Raw genomic sequence first — 19,940 nt, forward strand, 5'->3', positions numbered from 1 at the left:
ACCGAGTGCACGTGCGCTAGGCGTATATAAGATCATGGGTTTACAGAGCGGTAGCCGACGATAATTGAAGATTTATCAGAAGTATTGGAGACTAGTATTTAAAAGTCGGTTTATTCATTGCGGAATTTATTTGCCTATATCAAAAACATACTAGCACAAACGTATAGCTGCACTACTTTGTTTCATCGTAAACCATGAAAAGATAAAAGGTATGCCGTCATAAACTGATTCGACACTGGTTTAAAAACATTTTAACATACTTGTCACCCGTCTTGGTGCTATTACTAAAAAATGTCATTGCATAGAGAGACACCATACTACAATTTAGACACCATACTATAATTTATACATATTTACATAGTAATTGTCTATAGTTACCATTGTCTATGGGTACACAGTAGAAAGTTAACTAACAGAAAGCATGTATACACTTGTGTTAAACTGTTGTATATGGATACAATTTAGGAACATTGGGTGGAAAAAAATCTCTGGATAGATTAAGAAAATTAATTAAATTAATGGCCCATTGTTACTTATTGACTATTAACCCTCTTTGTGTCACTTGTTGAAATAGTGGTAGGAAAATTATGTCCTTTGTATAGAGTAACGTTTGGGAGTAATACATTACATTTTTGGTTGAACATTTCCAAAATTTGGGCATGTAACCATATGGCAACAATGTGTATTTCACATAATATGTGTTTGTGACAAATGGCCACATTGCTTAATTTGGTACTGAAAAACTTTATTATAAAAGGGATTTAAATATCAGAGGGAAACTTTATTGAAGTCTTTGACACTAACAATATTCATGAAACAAATGACTTGAATACTTTTAACATTCAATTGATTGTATGAAAGTCCACAAAACAGTTGCGTACATTATTCAAGTGTTCGATCCCTGCATTGGCCGAGAAAGTTCATCCAGATTTTCCGGCGTGGTTCCCCCTTGTCAGTGATGCAGGACGGGGGGCCTGACAAGGACAGCTGTCTAGTCCTTCGGATGAGACGAAAAACCGAGGTCCCGTGTATACATTGGAATGCACGTAAAAGATTCCTTGGCAGTTGGAATTCTATATAAGAGTAGGCGATAGTGCCGCTGCCCGGGCAAAATTTCCCTCATAGCACACTGTATGGCGTATACCCGTCTTCATTAGCCCAGAATAGGAGCAGAACAGTAGTAGGACGTTAAATCCCATTTCATTTCATTTCGTTCGGAGAGGGGTTCTGTATAGGGTGGTGGCCATATCACCCATATGTTTGTTGTAAGCTTTAATAATATTCGGGGCTTCTACTGGAACCCGTACGTTTATCACCACCATGTCCTACTTCATCATCATTATAATCACCATCATGTTCTACTTCATCATCATTATTATCACCATCGTCATCAGATGAAGTATCCTCATTGGCTGTTTCAGGTTGAAATTCATCCTCGTTCTCACTATCTGTGACATCTTCGTCCACAGATATGTCACCAGAAACAGGCACTACCGCCTTAGCGCGGTTTCCATAAAAGGTGTGAGCAGCAAATGACATGATCCAATTCTGAAAATGTCAAAAACATGTTATTTATTATTTAATACCTTATAAAACTGTATAGTACTTTACAGTACTTTGTTGCACAATGTTACCAAATGTTACAGTTTATACATAACTATAAGTTACACTGTTGCCATATGGCTACACATAAATAATTATGTCCAGTGCACAAAATACATAGGCCACACATTAGAATGCTGTATACTTTATTGAAGCAGGTAAAATAAACTTATTTATGGAAGTATTACTCACCTTGAAATCAGAAGGACTGGCAGCAAAACAGACGAGACAATTTCGGTAAAAACTATGACGCGAAGATGGACTGGCATTAGGCTTACCACGATGTGTCGTACTTTTGGTTTTGACCCCTCTGACGAGTTAGATTCTCAGAATCTTCAAACATTTGATTCGAAACAGGATCCTGTAATTTAGAAATTAATTTATCTTTTGCGCGCTTTATTTCCTTGTTAAAGAAATACTTAGACGGGTTTTCATTATTATCTAAGAAAAGAGCTTTAGACCTGATAATGCTGCCTCTATCTTTAATCAAATTCAAATTTAATAATTCTTTCTTCACTGACTTGATCTGTTCAGAATAATCACCAGGGTTAGACTTCTCGGCTGAAATTAAAAGATGATATCTACGTTCTAATTGACGACGATGAAGACAATTTTCTTTATTTCTATTCTTACAATAGAAAATAATAAAATCTTTGATATCTAATTTACATTGTTCCCACCAATCGATGGAAACGACCAAATCAGTATCAAAATAAATGGACCAAAATATTATGAATTCTGAAATAAAATTATCATCATCAAGAATTGTATTGTTCAGTTTCCAATAACCCGGACCAAAAGCCACGGATTTATCTAAAGTAATATTTAATAAGATGTAATCATGATCAGAAACTGAACAAGGCAAAACTTGATGACGATTAACAAATTTACAATATTTATCCGAAATGTAAAATCTATCTATCCGTGTGGATACGCCAACACCACGCCACGTCGAAATTTTCTTTGTGGGATATAAAGTCCGAAACGAGTCTAAAAGTTTAAAATCCTTAATAATTTTCTTTAATTGGATAAAAACCTTCAGTTCCGGCAGACGGGTTCCCCCCAATTTTATCTAATACCGGATCTAAAATACAATTAAAATCACCCCCCAGGATCAAAATGTTTGAAGAAATACAATATTTATAAATATAATCAAAAAAAACCCGTCTAGAGGTGCACTCAACGGGCGCATAAATATTCAAAATTCTAAAAAACACATCATCAATATTAATATCTAAATATACCATTCTACCCTCCCAATCAAAATCAAATTTAATTATAGAAAAGTTTAATTTATTTGAAATTAGAATACCCACCCCATATTGTTTATTTACTTTTGACCCAAAACTCCAAATAGCCTTAAAATCACCTAGATTTTCTATCTTATTACCGTCTGCCACTGTAAAAACATGTGTCTCTTGTAGTAAGACTATATCAGCCGACAGCGATGTTAAGTCGCTTACTACAAGACGCTTTCTGCGGTCATTTAAAAGACCATTAACATTAACAGAAATAAGATTTAAACTTTTAGACTCCATTCAAAAATTATTTACTATACGTAGATATATATATATTACACAATTATAGTATATACTTACATGAAAAACACATATAAATATATAAATATGAAGAAAATAATAACCACAAGGCAACTTACTGAATAAACATTCACCATCACACCCTTCACAAATTTTAAAGTGGAATACACCCTAAAATATAAGAAAGAATATATTAATACATACATATAAAAACACATATTTATAACAATGGGAATATCGAAAATCATAGTCCTTTGGGCGGTCGAAAGTATGTCCGGGGCCAATGTCGAGTTAGAGCAGTCGGGGGCATAAAATGGTCGTTTAGGACAAAAGAAACATAATCAAAAATAAATACTAGGATTTTTCCCCTTTCTTTTTCTTAACCCCCTCCCCTTTACCTCCTGTCGTTGGCACTTTACTATCTCCTGCACCACCCGCCCCCCTCTTCAGTCCCGCCTTACCCCCACCCAAACTCCCTCCACCATTACCCTCTGCCTGCTTTAAAGAAATTAACGTGCTTTTAAGATCTCCCAACTCACCCTCTGGGGGGTCAAAAATAGAACTTATACCCTTTTCACATTCCTCAGTATCAACAACCCCACTTTCCCCCCTAATAACCCCACTTTCATCTGCCGTCTCCTCAATAACATTAATATCAGTCTCATCTAGTACCCCCGTCTCCTCCTCCTTACCACCCTCCGAAAACACTATTTCCCCACTGTCCCTCATTTCCCCCTCTTCTCCATACTCCTCACTCTCCGTCATGCTGTCATCACTGGGCACACTTGGTTTGTCAGTGTTCACCTGAGGCTGAACGGGTATTCCCTGGACCACCTCAGAAAATCTCGGAGCTCCTATAACATCGGCCCTCCCTCTGCCCCCTGTTGAACATTCCATGCTAACATGACCCACCATGTTGCAACGCAAACATAGGGGAAGTCGACCCGGGGTAGTGACCAACATCTTTATAGCACCCCCCGTCGCACGAATCACATGGGGTATATTTTGAACTTGAACGCTTTTACAATTCAAGGTTACATTCCTCATACCCGTCTTGAGTTTATTACCGTCACACGATGCAGAGTCTTCACCAATGAACTTTACCTCACCGAACGAACTAAATATATTATACAAATATACGTCTTTCATTTTTCGCGGCACCCAGTGTACCCTTAAATTCACCACCGTCGTATCTTCATCACAAAAACCGAACCTCAAATTACTCCATAAAAATGTACCTTTGTCTAACAACTTCTGAACCAGTCGTTCAGAAGACAATGTTGCATACCATTCCCCTGGCTTCTCTCTCTTAGCAATAGCCTCGACACAGTTTTGATTACAGAAAAACGCTTCCAACATCGATAAAATGTCATTTCTAAATATATACTCACGTCTGGATACTGTGATTTTGACAACTCTTCTTGCTATATTCCAATCAATATCAGAATCCAGTATTGGCACATCAATAATAACACCTGCTGAACCGGCAGCCATTATGAACAACGCCACACAGGCCACACTAAACACTGGAAAAAACCGCTATACTCAGGCTGATATTAACCAAAACCACCATAAACACAATAATGAAAACACTCTGGAATCGAACTCTAAGAATACTTCCATGCGGATCACGGTGCCTCCCGTACCAGGTAAGTATGCCTTTCTCGGCCGCCATCGGCTGACTCCTGCGCCGTGGGCACTCGTCCCGCTAGGGCCCGACCACACCTACCCGTTGCGCGACACCAAAGCAAAGCCAAAATATCGACCCATAGCACACCACAACAGACAAGCAAATTAACCACTGCCCGGCTACTAACTATACATTGTGGTATTTCGAGACACTGTTTTCCGACGTTTCGGCAAAACGCACCTCCGATCGAAGGGAGAATGTAGACTGTATGTGGCCATTCTGGCGGAGTTGTCTGGTCTCCGACAGAGATACGAAAGGCTGTGTGGTAGACGCCATCGACCAGTGTTTTGTCCGAGATGACCTGATTGGTTGAAACTAACGTACCCCAGTCGGCCCGGGCAGCCACAGTTGACACATAATAACACGTGCACGATTGTTACACCTCGTCACTCATCCCTGGCTAAAATCTCGGGAAATAAATGGAGAAACACAACTCAAACTATACTGAATAAGGTAAACAAACGTGGAAGCTATTATGACGTGAAACGATTGTTGACTGTTGACGGGCTTGTGTGAATGAAATAGATGTGCAATTCAAGGGTGCAAGGTAGAGGTAAGGGATCTCTTTTCGTATTGAATTAACAGGGGAAAGCGCGAACGCAGTCCCCCACACTAAGAAATTACGTACTCGAGTCGCCCACATTTGGGGCGATCGCAGGGGTCAGCCAAACCTAGGTGCAATGGAAAGGCCTCACCCTGGGAGGACCGCCTTGCGGATCACGGTGCCTCCCGTACCAGGTAAGTATGCCTTTCTCGGCCGCCATCGGCTGACTCCTGCGCCGTGGGCACTCGTCCCGCTAGGGCCCGACCACACCTACCCGTTGCGCGACACCAAAGCCAAGCCAAAAAATCGACCCATAGCACACCACAACAGACAAGCAAATTAACCACTGCCCGGCTACTAACTATACATTGTGGTATTTCGAGACACTGTTTTCCGACAAAACGCACCTCTGATCGAAGGGAGAATGTAGACTGTATGTGGCCATTCTGGCGGAGTTGTCTGGTCTCCGACAGAGATACGAAAGAAGTCTTCATGGCAAGGTTACGTCTCTAGGATAAATTGCCGTACCACTTCCAAATCGGTATGGGGTAGGATTAAAGGTAAAAGTAGTGCATTATCAGTTAACCATCTCAATGTTGATAATACCACCTTAACAACATTTCCTGATATTGCCAATTCTCTGGCCAGTACATTTTCATTCAATTCATCATCCAATTTCTCCTCTGATGCCTTTCGGGGCATTAAGAATCAACAGGAGAAAAGGCGAGTTAATTTCAAGTCCTGTAATGATGAATGCTATAATGATCGTTTTTCCATTGCAGAGCTCCGTGATTCGTTAAAGCGAGCTCGGGACACTGCATCTGATCCAGATGACATACACTACCAAATTTTAAAACATCTACCTTATCCAACACTTCTTATTTTACTGGATCTTTTTAATCGGATTTGGGTTGATGGGAATTTCCCTCCTTCGTGGCATGAAGCCACAATAATTCCTATTTCTAAACCGGGTAAAGATCATACGAATCCTACCAACTATCGTCCGATCGCTTTAACTAGCTGTATTTGCAAAACCATGGAGAGATTGATCAATCGAAGGCTTGTTTGGTACCTTGAGTCCAACAACCTTATTACTGACCTCCAATGTGGATTTCGGTCCCAAACGAGCACTCTTGATCATCTCGTTCGATTTGAAACGTTCATCAGGGACGCTTTCATCCAGAAACAACATTTATTTGCAATATTTTTTGATCTGGAGAAAGCATATGATACCACGTGGAAACATGGTATCATGCGCGACCTACATAACCTCGGCCTACGAGGTCGCTTACCTATCTTCATTAAAAATTTCCTGGAAGATAGGTCATTTAAGGTACGACTGGGATCAATATTCTCTGACCCATTTCCTCAGGAAATGGGGGTTCCTCAGGGAAGCATATTATCTCCTACTCTCTTTGCCATAAAAATTAACACGATCCCAGCGTGCCTTAAACCAGGTACAAACGGGGCTCTCTATGTTGATGACTTTCAGATGTGCTATGGTTCTACAGACATGCGGATAATCGAACGTAAGTTGCAGCTTTGTTTGAATTCACTCCAACAATGGGCAACCGAAAATGGATTTCGGTTTTCGAAATCCAAGACTGTCTGCATGCATTTCTGTCAGAAACGAGGTTTGCATCCAGATCCAGAACTTTATTTGGATGGCAATCGCCTTCCAGTTGTGGATGAAACCAAATTTCTGGGGCTGATATTTGATAAGAAATTATCATTTATCCCCCACATTAAAAACCTAAAAAAGAAATGTCTGAAAGCCCTCAACATATTGAGAGTCCTATCAAATACTGACTGGGGAGCAGACCGTAAGGTCTTGCTCAGATTATATCGAGCATTAATACGATCAAAACTAGATTATGGGTGTATTGTGTATGGGTCTGCCCGCGAGTCGTATCTCAAAGAGCTCGACACCATACATAACCAAGGACTTAGAATCAGTCTAGGGGCATTTCGTACATCTACAGTGGACAGTTTATACGTCGAGGCACACGAGCCCTCACTGCACAACAGACGTGATAAACTGGCCCTGCAGTATGCTACGAAAATTGCATCACTGCCGAATCACATTTCATTTAACACCATATTTAGACCTCTTCATGAGCATTTGTATCTTGTGAAGACTAATTTCATTCCATCATTCGTTATTCGCATACAACCCCTTTTGTCTGAGGCTGGTATCAGCCTTGACAGTATTGCGAATTCCCCTGTTTTTAGGACTCCACCGTGGACTATATCTCCCCCAAAGATCGATTTCGATCTTACTCAACATAAAAAGAGAGATACTAGCTTTACGGTGTTCCAATCTCTCTTTAGAGAGTTAAGGTCTAAGTATGGTGATTATGCTCCTATTTACACAGATGGTTCTAAAGATGGCGACCGGGTAGCTTCGGCTACCGTCACGCCATCTGAGACCATTTCTGTGTGTCTTCCACCTGCTGCTTCAATATTTACAGCTGAACTCCAGGCCATTCTTCAGGCCTTGGAGTTCATACAATCCTCTTCATCTTTAAAGCATGTCATCTTTACTGATTCTCTGTCCTCGCTTCAAGCAATTCACAATAAACAGCTTGAACACCCATTAGTAGCAGATGTTTATCGTCTGCTACTATCTTACGAGTTGAGCAGCAAAGACGTTGTCTTTTGCTGGCTCCCCAGTCACGTTGATATAAGGGGGAATGATCAAGCAGATTTTGCTGCCAAAGCTGCTTTAGATCTTCCCCAATCACACTTTTTAATACCATATAAAGATTTTAAATTATGTATAAATCATTTTATTTATGACCGCTGGCAACGGTCTTGGGATCTTGCAGGCACAAATAAACTTCATCACATTAAGCCTCTCCTAGGAGATTGGCCCAACTCCTATAGAACCAACAGGAGGGATGAAGTTGTTTTGTGTCGCTCTCGCATTGGTCATACTTTTTTAACTCATATTTTCATTTTGAAGCGAGAGCCTCAACCGGAATGTGTTCACTGTCATGTTACTTTGACAGTGAAACACATCTTGATTGAGTGCAATCATCTCAAGAACATTAGATCTAAATATTACCGTTGCCAGTCAGTACGTCAGCTATTTGCTCAACCGGAGCTATATGACAAAGTGCTAACATTTTTAAAAGAGACAAACTTTTATTATCAATTTTAATTGTATATATTTAATCATGTATATCGTTTTAAATATTTATATATGTAAAAGATTTGTTATATTTATTTTTAATTAATATATTTTCTGTGATATTTGTTTTTATTTACATATATAAATTCATTTATGTGATATTGTTTTAATTTGTCTCGTTAGATTCACCATATGTTTGGCGCAATATAGCCCGGTTGGAGCTGACGTGCCATAAAACCATATTTCATTCATTCATTTATTGTATGGGGTTTCCGGTGTTATTTCCCTTGTCAACCGTGGGATGAGTCGGAAAACCGAGGTCCCGTGCACGTAAAATAACCCTTGACTGTTGCAATACTATATAAGAGCAGGACGTAGTGCCGCCGTCGGGCAAAATTTCCGTCCCGCAGCACACTGCGCGATGCGTGCCCGTCTTCATAAGTCAAGATGGGGCTCATCTTTGGTTAATGGCAACAAATTTGAACTTTTTAAAGTGAAGCGTTTAGTCCCCAGGACTGTTTCCTCTAACCATGTTTTAATAATGATAAAGATTAGGTCTGATCAGTGGATAAAAGGTGTTTCACTGTCTGTAGGTAAGGCGAGGCTCGTAAGACAACGTATGCTGATGGCGTGTCTACTGTAAAGCTTTTTTCTGGACATTTACGAACTTTTTATAGTCAGGGATCTAATAAATAAAGATAAGATCAACGGAATTTAATATTCCTGTTTAGACGTTCGATGGGTCATAGGTGATTGGCATTTTGCTGATGACACAATAAATGTGAACTCTATATTTTAGGCGTCATTCTTTAGAAAAACGTTTATTATATAATGTGGTCGAATCTTTAGTGCATTTATTTGACACTTGTTGAGTTGTCTCCCCTCTATGGGATATCATTCACAACTGGATTAATTTTCATGTTTGGCGAAATTCAAATTAACTTTTAAACTGATTAAATATTTACCTTTCCTCTGTAATTCTTTTGTTGTAGTTAGTGTATTCACTGAAAACTACTATTTGGCATAATAGGAATGATTGTAAATTCCGTTATAAAACCTTTATTTCTAACAGTATCATTTGTCATTTTTTTTATTAAGGTTTAGAACTAGTTGATATTTTTAGATTAGATCCTAGTAAATTTCAGAAATATTGGTTAGACCCAGGGTTGTTTTGTTTGGTTGACGATAACAATAAATTACATTTTAGTTTTTCATTTATGATTGTTGAGAGGCCTATTGAAGAACGTGGGTCTTTGCATATCTCTCTGGTCAATTGACGCTGTTCCTGTTTTCAGTTTCATAGTAATATTTCCTATGTTGATTGGTTGGAGAGGTACATATAGATTTCAATCTCTGTATGTCTCTTTGATCAATCAATTTTCTAACAAATAAGATTTAGACTTTGGGCACTGGATATCTGTTGATTAATATTTTATAATATCTTTCATTTTGTTTTTGATTTTATGATTAAATATTCACCATCATAACGCTGTGAAAATCACAAGACATGGTGGTTGTTTGGTATGGAGGCGTACAGGGGTCAATAGCGCGAAACCTATCGCGATATTAATAAAGTAATATGTCGATATATCGGTGACCTTAAACTTTTCAGGTCCCCTTGATCTATCGAGGTCACGCGGGCCGGAAGACATGTCCTTTTCGAGTGTCGGTAGGTGAATGTGACCTTTTATCTAAAGTCACTTCCGAAGCCAGGGAAGGTCAGCAAAGGTCATGACCTTGAGCCAACGTGACAGCCCCGTGACCGACCGACCTTCTTTTCCAAGACCCGGACTAAGATTTAAGAGATTTTCGATCCCAAGGTCAAAGGGGACATTCGAAAGGTCAATGCACTGTCCATCCAAGGTCGTAACATTTGTCTTACTGTGCGGGCCATATCACGGCGGACTATAGCCTTTCGGATGACCTTGACCTGCCGGGTCATGCGGGCCAACGTGACATGTTCGGAGGTGAAGTTCCTGTGACCGTGACCATATTCATGGGCCCTCTACCGGGCAAAAACCGAAATAATTCAGGGACGCCTAGCGTGTCAAGGTCACGACTGCTGGTTGGCGATTTTAAAAAATAAAAAACAAATGCTGGGTTGGTCTATCGGGTAACCAAACCCCGGTTTGATCGCACGACATTTTTTTGTGCCGATATCACCGTTGAGGTCAAATAGCTCCGTTTTTACTGGGGTGGTCAAAGTGGAGGTTAACTCGGTCGCGGTCTCTTTAACTAAATCGACCTTTGGGATTCGCGTGGTGACCTTTTTTGACCATTGTGGATAATTTTGACTGACTTCCGGTTTCCGCAGAAACATTTCAACGGCAACACACGACGCGCAAGGTCGTGGGGGGGTAGACGCGATGAAACAATTAGAAAAAATAATGATTAAAAAAAGATTTTGGGAGCAAGGGACCAGGGTGGGGGTGAAACTATGTGGCCTACTTCGTAAGGCAGTTTTATGGCAACGGCCCATAATTTTGGAGCTCTAAGACTTCCGGTTACGAAATAGCCCTGCAGCTGCTTTTGCCAGGTCAAATGGCCGGACAGGGGGCTAGGACGTTGAAAGTGAGGCTATCCCCGGCGAATCAGGATATGCCATCAGAATCCTAACCCAACACAACCCTAAGCATAAAACAAAACTAGTTGAGCTAAGTAACCCAACTAGGCTAAACTTACATTAAACACTTTAGTACAACAAAATTTACAGCTGAGCTCCAGGCCATTCTTCAGGCCTTGGAGTTCATACAATCCTCTTCATCTTTAAAGTATATCATCTTTTCTGATTCTCTGTCCTCGCTTCAAGCAATTAACAACAAACAGTTTGAACACCCATTAGTAGCAGATGTTTATCATCTGCTATTATCATACGAGTTCAACAGTAAAGACGTCGTCTTTTGCTGGCTCCCCAGTCACGTAGATATAAGGGGGAATGATCAAGCAGATTTTGCTGCCAAAGCTGCTTTAGATCTTCCCCAATCACCCTTTTTAATACCATATAAAGATTTTAATTCGTGTATAAATCATTTTATTTATGACCGCTGGCAACGGTCTTGGGATTTTGCAGGCACAAATAAACTTCATCACATTAAGCCTCTCCTAGGAGATTGGCCCAACTCCTATAGAACCAACAGGAGGGATGAAGTTGTTTTGTGTCGCTCTCGCATTGGTCATACTTTTTTAACTCATATTTTCATTTTGAAGCGAGAGCCTCAACCGGAATGTGTTCACTGTCATGTTCCTTTGACAGTGAAACACATCTTGATTGAGTGCAAACATCTCAAGAACATTAGATCTAAATATTACCGTTGCCAGTCAGTACGTCAGCTATTTGCTCAACCGGAGCTATATGACAAAGTGCTAACATTTTTAAAAGAGACAAACTTTTATAATCAATTTTAATTGTATATATTTAATCCCCCCCCTGGGGTGTAGGGGGTGATAAGAATATACCCTTCGTATGTCCTGCGTGTCGTAAAAGGCGACTAAAAGGATCCCTGTAATGGGGCAACGTGTTTGCCGTGCGTTGCGACCCGTGTCGGTGGAGAGTGGAATCCTGGTAATTGAGCGGGGATTTGGCTTGCGAGCCCTTTCTCTGCAACACATTACTTTGGCCCATGGTTCACCTAGACGGGAGGTCAGAGTGGCCCACTCTGATCAATCGGCTTTGGTCGTTTTTAGCTCTGTAGAATGTACATTTCTCATTTCCAATGCTTTGTTGTTTTCCATACTCAGCAGGTTTACCTTTGTGTCCTAGGTACATTCTACAGAGCAGCGGCTTGGGTCAATCAGGTTAGATAAGTATTTTTACTTTCTGGCTTGAGTATACCCCTCGTTGAGCCCTGAGGCCACGCGCCGGATATCCGCGCTAGTCCTCCCCTTAGTAGGCAGGGCAGTAACCTGGGGGACGACGAGGGGTGAATCTTTTAAAAAAATACTTCATGGATTCCCCAATCCCCCCCCCACCCCAATAATCAAAGACAATAAAAATAAACAGAAACGTCCGAGTTCAGAGGACGTTTCTAATATATTTAGTAATAATTCTAAAATGTCAAAGTCTTGGCCGAGGTTCCTCTTAATTGAGAGTCCCTCGAAAGACCTATCAAAAGTGTCACCATTTTTGATAACCAAGGGCATAGCTGGCTTGGCCGGTGAGCCCAAGGCTATCAAAAAACTTAAGAATGGAACACTCTTAATAGAGTGTGCCAAAGAACAGCATGCTACCATGCTTCTGAAATCATCATCTTTGGCAGACATTCCTATTAAGGTGTCTCCCCATAGGTCTTTAAATTCTAGTAGAGGTGTAATACGTTGCCGGGACCGTGAAGGCAGCAGTGAGGAAGAAATGGTAGAATACCTTTCTTCTCAAGGTGTACAACACGTCAAAAGAATTAGTGTTCGTCGAGGAGATAAGGTGATTCCAACAAGCACCTACATCCTCACATTCAATCGTCCCGACATACCAAAGACTCTCAAGGCAGGTTATTTAAACATACCTGTGGATTCTTATATATCCAATCCTCTTCGTTGCTACAAGTGCCAAAAGTTTGGACACAGTAAAACCGTCTGCAGAGGTAAAGACACCTGCGCTCGTTGTGGTCATGATGGCCATGAGAGTGCTACTTGCCAGGCGGAATTTTGCTGTGTTAACTGCAAGGAAAAGCACTTTGCTTATTCCCGTGAGTGTCCAATATGGCAAAAAGAGAAAAGAATCCAACAGGTCATGTCTGAACGAAAAATACCATATTTCGATGCTAGAAAGCAGGTAGATTTAACTGCACCTTTCTCTATTGCACCACAAGGGAAATCATTTGCAAGTGCAGTTCAAGTTTCTACCAAATCCATCTGCGTTCAGACAGATTTAACCTGGCCTGATAAGCAGGAACTTAGGACTTTGATGACATCAGATCAAAATAAAGGGGCTTCGAGCTCTTCTCATTTATGTGAGAGCTCGATTCAAACAACTTTGTCCTTGCCTGGTGAGGGTTCATCTTCCTTGCTCCAAACTGAAGTTATTGGGACCAATCTCAATTCTTCTGCCCAGAATGGCAAGGAACCGCCTTCCGTGGATAAGTCGAAAGCTGCAACTCCTGATCCCAGGTCCACTGGGTCAGGATCGCAGTCAACGGCTGTCCCACCCTCACAGGAAAAAATATATATTTCTTCAAGACAAAGAAAATTAGCAAAGTTGCGTGAGAAGGGTAAAAAGGGTTCACAAGACCCTATTATCCATTTCACTAAATATGGGGTTGATCTGATGGACGGTATTACCGTAGAGGGGGTCCGTAATGACCCCATCGGCGGTAAACCGCCACCAATAAATTATCCCTGACAATGGTAAATTCCATTATTCAATGGAATTGTCGTGGTTTAAAACCAAATTTTAATGAAGTTCATCTTTTAATTCAAAAGTATAATCCTTTAGCTATTTGTTTACAGGAAACTTTTTTGAGGAATTCTGACACTTTGTCTTTTAGACAATTTGTTGGTTATCATCATCACGCAGTTGGTGATGGTAGAGCTCATGGGGGTGTTTCTATTATTCTTAATGGAGATATACCTCAGAGTCAAGTCACCCTCAACTCGCCTTTACAGGCAGTTGCAGTTAGGGTGACTTTGCATATTCCTCTAACACTCTGCTCTGTATATCTTCCACCCAGTTTACATCTTAATCCCAGAGATCTTGATGACCTTGTTGCACAGCTTCCTCTCCCGTTTATTATTACGGGGGATTTCAATGGTCATCATTCGCTCTGGGGTAGTCCAGATGATAACAACAGAGGTAAACAAATAGCGGACTTCATTAACATTAATAAATGATGACTCGCCTACTTATCTACATCCTGCCACAGCTTCTTTTTCTTCCCTAGATCTCACCATTTGCTCTCCGGTCCTGTTTCAGGATTTTTCATGGAGGGTAAATGAAGATCTATGTGGTAGTGACCACTTTCCTATCTTGATTGATAATAATGGTCCCTCTCCGGTCGAAAGACCTCAGAGGTGGAAGTTGCATAAGGCCGATTGGGCTCTTTTCGAATCTTTGTGTCTCTTCTCTTTTGATACAAAGGAGTTAGAAGATGCAGATGAGCCCATGGCCTTATTCACTTCAATTCTTCAAGATGTGGCTGAGCAGGCGATTCCAAAAACCACGACTACACCAAAACGTTTCAATAAACCATGGTACAACGATGACTGCAAATCCGCTCTTAAAGAGCGTGATCGCATCCTGAGGCGATTAAAGAACCATCCTTCCATGGAGAATATTGCGGCATACCAGATGGTCCGGGCGAAGGCTCGTAGAACCATACGTCAAGCAAAGAAATCTTCATGGCAAGGTTACGTCTCAAGGATTAATTCCCGTACCACATCTAAGTCGGTATGGGATAGGATTCGTAGAATTAAAGGTAAAAGTAGTGCACTATCAGTTAATCATTTAAATGTTGATAATACCACCTTAACAACATTTCCTGATATTGCTAATTCTCTGGCCAGTACTTTTTCATTTAATTCATCATCCAATTTCTCCTCCGATGCCTTTCGAGGCATTAGACAACAACAGGAGAAAAGGCGACTTAATTTCAAGTCCCGCAATGATGAATGCTATAATGATACATTTTCCATTGCAGAGCTTCGGGATTCGCTAAAGCGAGCTCGGGATACTGCAACTGGGCCAGATGAAATACACTACCAAATTCTTAAACATTTACCTTTTTCCACTCTCTTAATTTTACTGGATCTTTTTAACCGGATTTGGGTTGATGGGAAATTCCCCCCTTCGTGGCATGAAGCCACAATAATTCCCATCCCTAAACCCGGTAAAGATCATACGAATCCTACCAACTATCGTCCGATCGCTTTAACTAGCTGTATTTGCAAAACCATGGAGAGATTGATCAATCGAAGGCTTGTTTGGTACCTAGAGTCCAACAACCTCATTACTGACCTCCAATGTGGATTTAGGTCCCAAAGGAGCACTCTTGATCATCTCGTTCGATTTGAAACGTTCGTCAGGGATGCTTTCATCCAGAAGCAACATTTAGTTGCAATATTTTTTGATCTGGAGAAAGCATATGATACAACGTGGAAACACGGTATCATGCGCGACCTCCATAACCTCGGCCTACGAGGTCGCTTACCTATCTTCATTAAAAATTTCCTGGAAGATAGGTCATTTAAGGTACGACTGGGATCAATATTCTCTGACCCATTTCCTCAGGAAATGGGAGTTCCACAGGGAAGTATTTTATCTCCAACATTGTTTGCAATTAAAATTAATACTATCCCAGCGTGCCTTAAACCAGGTACAAACGGCGCTCTTTATGTTGATGACTTTCAGATGTGCTATGGTTCTACAGACATGCGGATAATCGAACGTAAGTTGCAGCTTTGTTTGAATTCACTTCAACAATGGGCAACCGAAAATGGATTTCGTTTTTCGAAATCCAAGACTGTCTGCATGCATTTCTGTCAGAAACGAGGTTTGCATCCAGATCCAGAACTTTATTTGGATGGCAACCGCCTTCCAGTTGTGGATGAAACCAAATTTCTGGGGCTGATATTTGATAAGAAATTATCATTTATCCCCCACATTAAAAGCCTAAAAAAGAAATGTCTGAAAGCCCTCAACATATTAAGAGTCTTATCAAATACTGACTGGGGAGCAGACCGTAAGGTCTTGCTCCGATTATATCGAGCTTTAATAAGATCAAAACTCGATTATGGGTGTATTGTGTATGGGTCTGCCCGCGAGTCTTATCTCAAAGAGCTCGACACCATACACAACCAGGGACTTAGAATCAGTTTAGGAGCATTTCGTACATCTCCAGTGGACAGTTTATACGTCGAGGCGCATGAGCCCTCATTGCACAGCAGACGTGATAAACTGGCCCTGCAGTATGCTACGAAAATAGCATCACTTCCGAATCACATTTCATTTAACACCATATTTAGACCTCTTTATGAGCATTTGTATCTGGTGAAGACTAATGTTATTCCATCATTCGGTATTCGCATACAACCCCTTTTGTCTGAGGCTGGTATCAGTTTTGACAGTATTGCGAATACCCCTGTCTTTAGGACTCCACCGTGGGCTATATCTCCCCCAAAGATCGATTTCGATCTAACTCAACATAAAAAGAGAGATACTAGCTGTACGGTGTTCCAATCTCTCTTTAGTGAGTTAAGGTCTAAGTATGGTGATTATGCTCATATTTACACAGATGGTTCTAAAGATGGTGATCGGGTAGCCTCGGCTACCGTGACGCCATCTGAGACCATTTCTGTGTGTCTTCCACCTGCTGCTTCAATATTTACAGCTGAGCTCCAGGCCATTCTTCAGGCCTTGGAGTTCATACAATCCTCTTCATCTTTAAAGTATATTATCTTTACTGATTCTCTGTCCTCGCTTCAAGCAATTAACAACAAACAGCTTGAACACCCATTAGTAGCAGATGTTTATCATCTGCTATTATCATACGAGTTCAACAGTAAAGACGTCGTCTTTTGCTGGCTCCCCAGTCACGTAGATATAAGGGGGAATGATCAAGCAGATTTTGCTGCCAAAGCTGCTTTAGATCTTCCCCAATCACCCTTTTTAATACCATATAAAGATTTTAATTCGTGTATAAATCATTTTATTTATGACCGCTGGCAACGGTCTTGGGATTTTGCAGGCACAAATAAACTTCATCACATTAAGCCTCTCCTAGGAGATTGGCCCAACTCCTATAGAACCAACAGGAGGGATGAAGTTGTTTTGTGTCGCTCTCGCATTGGTCATACTTTTTTAACTCATATTTTCATTTTGAAGCGAGAGCCTCAACCGGCATGTGTTCACTGTCATGTTCCCTTGACAGTGAAACACATCTTGATTGAGTGCAAACATCTCAAGAACATTAGATCTAAATATTACCGTTGCCAGTCAGTACGTCAGCTATTTGCTCAACCGGAGCTATATGACAAAGTGCTAACATTTTTAAAAGAGACAAACTTTTATAATCAATTTTAATTGTATATATTTAATCATGTATATCGTTTTAAATATTTATATATGTAAAAGATTTGTTATATTTATTTTTAATTAATATATTTTCTGTGATATTTGTTTTTATTTACATATATAAATTCATTTATGTGATATTGTTTTAATTTGTCTCAGATTCACCATATGTTTGGCGCAATATAGCCCGGTTGGAGCTGACGTGCCATAAAACCATATTTCATTCATTCATTTAAAAGAGACAAACTTTTATTTTCAATTTTAACTGTATATATTTGATCATGTATATTGTTTTAAATATTTATATATGTAAAAGATTTGTTATATTTATTTTTAATTAATATATTTTCTGTGATATTTGTTTTTATTTACATATATAAATTCAATAATGTGATATTGTTTTAATTTTTCTCGATAGATTCACCATATGTTTGGCGCAATATAGCCCGGCTGGAGCTGACGTGCCATTAAACAACATTTCATTTCATTTTTAGTTAATATATTTTCTGTGATATGTTTTTATTTACATATATAAATTCAATTATGTGATATTGTTTTAATTTGTCTCCGTTAGATTCACCATATGTTTGGCGCAATATAGCCCGGTTGGAGCTGACGTGCCATTAAACAACATTTCATTTCATTTCTTGTGTATTCAATACAGACAGTTCAGTGCTTTTTTTTTCATCTCGGATAGGGCATTTATGAACCCAAATGTTCAGTACAATTTTAATGTGTATAAATTCACTAGAATCATCTCACTATTCCCTATTTCTAGCATTTTAAAAGCATTTGGTGTAGGGTGGGGCAAGGCGCCCCCCTTAAGCGGAAAATGATATAGCGAAACCCCTAACAATAGCACAAACGTGAAAATTAACATAGTTAACAAGGAAGCCATATTGCACATCATTTTACGGATCCCATACGTGTACAGACTTGTAAACTATTCTAAATTTTACATTCAAAATATTTTTTGGAAGTGGGTCTTTTGCCCCGGCCCTGGGGCTGCAAGCCCATAGATGGGCGTTTTACCTCTTTCCATTGAACTTTTATAATCTTAACTAAATAAATCAATAAAAAGAGATAAAAACAGTTGTAACACTTTCTTAGTGAAAACAGAGGTTAGTTTCGTAAATATATGGTTTATTTACAACGGGAACAGAATATCAAACGTCTACATAAATACATCAACACTGCAAAAACTAGACTATACTGGAACTTGTTCTACGACAGGAATACATCTAACCATATTGAATCTACCATTCCGCCCGTCTGCCAAGGCAGCGGCTGAACTCAGGTGAGTCCATACACTCGTCCAAGCCTTTCTTCTCCGCCCGGCTCCTCTCTGCTAACTGTCAGTGAACTCCTGAATATATACCCTTGCACACATGGTCATACATGCAATTGTCTATTTTATCTCGTCACGGCATGCCTACTGACCAATGCATATTCCTTTGAAGTAAAGCGGAGCGTGCGCAAAGACCACACGTAGTTTGTAAAGATCATACTGAATCAATTAGATGTTTAATAAGTTCGTGCTTAACAGAAGTTTATATAGAGGTGAAAGTCAAAATTTATATATTGTTAAAACTAGCAGAGTTCATTAAGTTCTATGTACCTAAATTATACTGTTCAATTTGGTGAGAAATATAAATCACTTTGTCACACAGTGTTTGAGTGTTTTATTTGTCATAACGTTTTATAAACAATTAGTCTGATTCATCAGAGTCGCAACGGTCTTGGGATCTTGCAGGCGCAAACAAACTTCATCACATAAAGCCTCTCCTTGGAGAATGGCCAAGCTCCTACAGGTCTAACAGGAGAGATGAAGTTGTTTTGTGTCGCTCTCGCATTGGTCATACTTTTTTATCTCATATTTTCATTTTGAAGCGAGAGCCTCAACCGGAATGTGTTCACTGTCATGTTCCTTTGACAGTGAGCCACATCTTGATTGAGTGCAAACATCTCAAGTATATTAGATCTAAATACTACCGTTGCCAGTCATTACGTCAGCTATTTGCTCAACCGGAGCTATATGATAAAGTGCTAACATTTTTAAAAGAGACAAACTTTTATTCTCAATTTTAATTGTATATATTTAATCATGTATATTGTTTTAAATATTTATATATGTAAAAGATTTGTAATATTTATTTTTAATTATATATTTTCTGTGATATTTGTTTTTATTTACATATATAAATTCAATTATGTGATATTGTTTTAATTTGTCTCGTTAGATTCACCATATGTTTGGCGCAATATAGCCCGGTTGGAGCTGACGTGCCATTAAACAACATTTCATTTCATTTCATCAGAGTCGCAGTTGGGGCATATAAAGTAAGGTGATCCGGACGTGCAATCTTGATGTGCCCACTTTTTACAAATACTACATTGTAACCAGGTTTCTCGTGATTTACTATTACTAAATG

General features: G+C 39.8%; 1 non-coding gene across 1 annotated transcript; it reads right to left on the bottom strand.

The window, feature by feature from the left end:
* Window positions 1-5,412: 5,412 nt before the first annotated feature.
* LOC126813593 (U1 spliceosomal RNA) lies at window positions 5,413-5,576 on the bottom strand. Its single transcript, XR_007676927.1, has one exon. It is a non-coding gene; the product is annotated as a U1 spliceosomal RNA (small nuclear RNA).
* Window positions 5,577-19,940: the final 14,364 nt, after the last annotated feature.

This window comes from Patella vulgata, chromosome 2 (genome assembly GCF_932274485.2).
Source record: "Patella vulgata chromosome 2, xgPatVulg1.2, whole genome shotgun sequence".
Lineage (NCBI taxonomy): Eukaryota > Metazoa > Mollusca > Gastropoda > Patellidae > Patella > Patella vulgata.